Raw genomic sequence first — 6000 nt, forward strand, 5'->3', positions numbered from 1 at the left:
TAGAGATAGAGGCAGCTAGGTTATCATCTAACAACTGGGTTAGTAGATATAGAGGAGGCAGCTAGGTTATCATCAGCTAGGTTATCATCAGCCAGGTTATCATCAGCTAGGTTATCATCTAACAACTGGTTTAGTAGAGATAGAGGCAGCTAGGTTATCATCAGCCAGGTTATCATCAGCTAGGTTATCATCTAACAACTGGGTTAGTAGAGATAGAGGAGGCATCTAGGTTATCATCAGCCAGGTTATCGTCAGCTAGGTTATCATCAGCCAGGTTATCATCTAACAACTGGGTTAGTAGAGATAGAGGCAGCTAGGTTATCATCAGCCAGGTTATCATCAGCCAGGTTATCATCAGCTAGGTTATCATCTAACAACTTGGTTAGTAGTGATAGAGGCAGCTAGGTTATCATCTAACAACTGGGTTAGTAGAGATAGAGGAGGCAGCTAGGTTATCATCAGCGAGGTTATCATCAGCTAGGTTATCATCAGCTAGGTTACCATCAGCTAGGTTATCATCTAACAACTGTGTTAGTAGAGATAGAGGCAGCTAGGTTATCATCTAACAACTGGGTTAGTAGAGATAGAGGCAGCTAGGTTATCATCAGCTAGGTTATCATCAGCCAGGTTATCATCAGCTAGGTTATCATCTAACAACTGGGTTAGTAGACATAGAGGCAGCTAGGTTACCATCAGCTAGGTTATCATCTAACAACTGGGTTAGTAGAGATAGAGGCAGCTAGGTAATCATCTGCTAGGTTATCATCAGCCAGGTTATCATCAGCTAGGTTATCATCAGCTAGGTTATCATCTAACAACTGGGTTAGTAGAGATAGAGGCAGCTAGGTTATCATCTAACAACTGGGTTAGTAGAGATAGAGGAGGCAGCTAGGTTATCATCAGCCAGGTTATCATCAGCCAGGTTATCATCTAACAACTGGGTTAGTAGAGATAGAGGCAGCTAGGTTATCATCAGCTAGCTTATCATCTAACAACTGGGTTACTAGAGATAGAGGCAGCTAGGTTATCATCTAACAACTGGGTTAGTAGATATAGAGGAGGCAGCTAGGTTATCATCAGCTAGGTTATCATCAGCCAGGTTATCATCTAACAACTGGGTTAGTAGAGATAGAGGCAGCTAGGTTATCATCAGCCAGGTTATCATCAGCTAGGTTATCATCTAACAACTGGGTTAGTAGAGATAGAGGCAGCTAGGTTATCATCTAACAACTGGGTTAGTAGAGATAGAGGAGGCAGCTAGGTTATCATCTAACAACTGGGTTAGTAGAGATAGAGGAGGCAGCTAGGTTATCATCAGCCAGGTTATCATCAGCTAGGTTATCATCTAACAACTGGGTTAGTAGAGATAGAGGAGGAGGCAGCTAGGTTATCATCAGCTAGGTTATCATCTAACAACTGGGTTAGTAGAGATAGAGGCAGCTAGGTTATCATCAGCCAGGTTATCATCAGCTAGGTTATCATCTAACAACTGGGTTAGTAGAGATAGAGGCAGCTAGGTTATCATCAGCCAGGTTATCATCAGCTAGGTTATCATCTAACAACTGGGTTAGTAGAGATAGAGGCAGCTAGGTTATCATCTAACAACTGGGTTAGTAGAGATAGAGGAGGCAGCTAGGTTATCATCAGCTAGGTTATCATCAGCTAGGTTATCATCAGCCAGGTTATCATCAGCTAGGTTACCGTCAGCTAGGTTATCATCTAACAACTGGGTTAGTAGAGATAGAGGCAGCTAGGTTATCATCTAACAACTGGGTTAGTAGAGATAGAGGAGGCAGCTAGGTTATCATCAGCCAGGTTATCATCTAACAACTGGGTTAGTAGAGATAGAGGCAGCTAGGTTATCATCAGCTAGGTTATCATCTAACAACTGGGTTACTAGATATAGAGGAGGCAGCTAGGTTATCATCAGCTATGTTATCATCAGCCAGGTTATAATCAGCTAGGTTATCATTAGCCAGGTTATCATCAGCTAGGTTACCATCAGCTAGGTTATCAGCTAACAACTGGTTTAGTAGAGATAGAGGCAGCTAGGTTATCATCAGCTAGGTTATCATCAGCCAGGTTATCATCAGCTAGGTTATCATCTATCAACTGGGTTAGTAGAGATAGAGGCAGCTAGGTTATCATCAGCCAGGTTATCATCAGCTAGGTTATCATCTAACAACTGGGTTAGTAGAGATAGAGGAGGCAGCTAGGTTATCATCAGCTAGGTTATCATCAGCTAGGTTATCATCAGCTGGGTTACCATCAGCTAGGTTATCATCTAACAACTGGGTTAGTAGAGATAGAGGCAGCTAGATAATCATCAGCTAGGTTATCATAAGCCAGGTTATCATCAGCTAGGTTATCATCAGCTAGGTTATAATCTAACAACTGGGTTAGTAGAGATAGAGGAGGCATCTAGGTTATCATCAGCCAGGTTATCGTCAGCTAGGTTATCATCAGCCAGGTTATCATCTAACAACTGGGTTAGTAGAGATAGAGGCAGCTAGGTTATCATCAGCCAGGTTATCATCAGCCAGGTTATCATCAGCTAGGTTATCATCTAACAACTTGGTTAGTAGTGATAGAGGCAGCTAGGTTATCATCTAACAACTGGGTTAGTAGAGATAGAGGAGGCAGCTAGGTTATCATCAGCTAGGTTACCATCAGCTTTGTTATCATCTAACAACTGTGTTAGTAGAGATAGAGGCAGCTAGGTTATCATCTAACAACTGAGTTAGTAGAGATAGAGGCAGCTAGGTTATCATCAGCTAGGTTATCATCAGCCAGGTTATCATCAGCTAGGTTATCATCTAACAACTGGGTTAGTAGAGATAGAGGAGGCAGCTAGGTTATCATCTAACAACTGGGTTAGTAGAGATAGAGGCAGCTAGGTTATCACCAGCTAGGTTATCATCTAACAACTGGGTTAGTAGAGATAGAGGCAGCTAGGTAATCATCTGCTAGGTTATCATCAGCCAGGTTATCATCAGCTAGGTTATCATCAGCTAGGTTATCATCTAACAACTGGGTTAGTAGAGATAGAGGCAGCTAGGTTATCATCTAACAACTGGGTTAGTAGAGATAGAGGAGGCAGCTAGGTTATCATCAGCCAGGTTATCATCAGCCAGGTTATCATCTAACAACTGGGTTAGTAGAGATAGAGGCAGCTAGGTTATCATCAGCTAGCTTATCATCAGCCAGGTTATCATCTAACAACTGGGTTAGTAGAGATAGAGGCAGCTAGGTTATCATCAGCCAGGTTATCATCAGCTAGGTTATCATCTAACAACTGGGTTAGTAGAGATAGAGGCAGCTAGGTTATCATCTAACAACTGGGTTAGTAGAGATAGAGGAGGCAGCTAGGTTATCATCAGCCAGGTTATCATCAGCTAGGTTATCATCTAACAACTGGGTTAGTAGAGATAGAGGAGGCAGCTAGGTTATCATCAGTTAGGTTATCATCTAACAACTGGGTTAGTAGAGATAGAGGCAGCTAGGTTATCATCAGCCAGGTTATCATCAGCTAGGTTATCATCTAACAACTGGGTTAGTAGAGATAGAGGCAGCTAGGTTATCATCAGCCAGGTTATCATCAGCTAGGTTATCATCTAACAACTGGGTTAGTAGAGATAGAGGCAGCTAGGTTATCATCTAACAACTGGGTTAGTAGAGATAGAGGAGGCAGCTAGGTTATCATCAGCTAGGTTATCATCAGCTAGGTTATCATCAGCCAGGTTATCATCAGCTAGGTTACCGTCAGCTAGGTTATCATCTAACAACTGGGTTAGTAGAGATAGAGGCAGCTAGGTTATCATCTAACAACTGGGTTAGTAGAGATAGAGGAGGCAGCTAGGTTATCATCAGCCAGGTTATCATCTAACAACTGGGTTAGTAGAGATAGAGGCAGCTAGGTTATCATCAGCTAGGTTATCATCTAACAACTGGGTTACTAGATATAGAGGAGGCAGCTAGGTTATCATCAGCTATGTTATCATCAGCCAGGTTATAATCAGCTAGGTTATCATTAGCCAGGTTATCATCAGCTAGGTTACCATCAGCTAGGTTATCAGCTAACAACTGGTTTAGTAGAGATAGAGGCAGCTAGGTTATCATCAGTTAGGTTATCATCTAACAACTGGGTTAGTAGAGATAGAGGCAGCTAGGTTATCATCAGCCAGGTTATCATCAGCTAGATTATCATCTAACAACTGGGTTAGTAGAGATAGAGGCAGCTAGGTTATCATCTAACAACTGGGTTAGTAGAGATAGAGGCAGCTAGGTTATCATCAGCAAGGTTATCATCAGCCAGGTCATCATCAGCTAGGTTATCATCTAACAACTGGGTTAGTAGAGATAGAGGCAGCTAGGTTATCATCTAACAACTGGGTTAGTAGAGATAGAGGAGGCAGCTAGGTTATCATCAGCTAGGTTATCATCTAACAACTGGGTTAGTAGACATAGAGGCAGCTAGGTTATCATCTAACAACTGGGTTAGTAGAGATAGAGGAGGCAGCTAGGTTATCATCAGCTTGGTTATCATCTAACAACTGGGTTAGTAGACATAGAGGCAGCTAGGTTATCATCAGCTAGGTTATCATCTAACAACTGGGTTAGTAGAGATAGAGGAGACAGCTAGGTTATCATTAGCTAGGTTATCATCTAACAACTGGGTTAGTAGAGTTAGAGGAGACATCTAGGTTATCATCAGCTAGGTTATCATCTAACAACTGGGTTAGTAGAGATAGAGACAGCTAGGTTATCATCTAACAACTGGGTTAGTAGAGTTAGAGGAGACAGCTAGGTTATCATCAGCTAGGTTATCATCAGCTAGGTTATCATCAGCTAGGTTATCACCAGCTAGGTTATCATCTAACAACTGGGTTAGTAGAGCTAGAGGAGACAGCTAGGATATCATCAGCTAGGTTATCATCAGCTAGGTTATCATCAGCCAGGTTATCATCAGCTAGGTTATCATCAGCTAGGTTATCATCAGCTTGGTTATCATCAGCCAGGTTATCATCAGCCAGGTTATCATCAGCTAGGTTATCATCAGCTAGGTTATCATCAGCTTTATATATCTAGGGTTAGTAGAGATAGAGGCAGCTAGATTATGATCAGCTAGGTTATCATCCGCTTGGTTACCATCAGCCAGGTTATCATCAGCCAGGTTATCATCTGCTTGGTTATCATCAGCTAGGTTATCATCAGCCAGGTTATCATCAGCTTGGTTATCATCAGCTAGGTTATCATCATCTTTATATATCTAGGGTTAGTAGAGATAGAGGCAGCTAGGTTATGATCAGCTAGGTTATCATCAGCTAGGTTATCATCAGCTAGGTTATCATCAGCTTGGTTATTATCAGCCAGGTTATCATCAGCCAGGTTATTATCATCTAGGTTATATCAGCCAGGTTATCATCAGCTTGGTTATCATCAGCTAGGTTATCATCTGCCAGGTTATCATCAGCTAGGTTATCATCTAACAACTGGGTTAGTACAGATAGAGGCAGCTAGTTTATCATCAGCTAGGTTATCATCAGCCAGGTTATCATCAGCTAGGTTATCATCTAACAACTGGATTAGTAGAGATAGAGGAGGCAGCTAGGTTATCATCAGCTAGGTTATCATCAGCACGGTTATCATCTAACAACTGGGTTAGTAGAGATAGAGGCAGCTAGGTTATCATCTAACAACTGGGTTAGTAGAGATAGAGGCAGCTAGGTTATCATCAGCTAGGTTATCATCAGCCAGGTTGTCATCAGCTAGGTTATTATCTAACAACTGGGTTAGTAGAGATAGAGGCAGCTAGGTTATCATCTAACAACTGGGTTAGTAGAGATAGAGGCAGCTAGGTTATCATCAGCTAGGTTATCATCAGCCAGGTTATCATCATCATCAGCTAGGTTATCATCTAACAACTGGGTTAGTAGAGATAGAGGCAGCTAGGTTATCATCTAACAACTGGGTTAGTAGAGATAGAGGAGGCAGCTAGGT

Source organism: Salmo salar, chromosome 12, assembly GCF_965601325.2.
Source record: "Salmo salar chromosome 12, fSalSal1, whole genome shotgun sequence".
Lineage (NCBI taxonomy): Eukaryota > Metazoa > Chordata > Actinopteri > Salmoniformes > Salmonidae > Salmo > Salmo salar.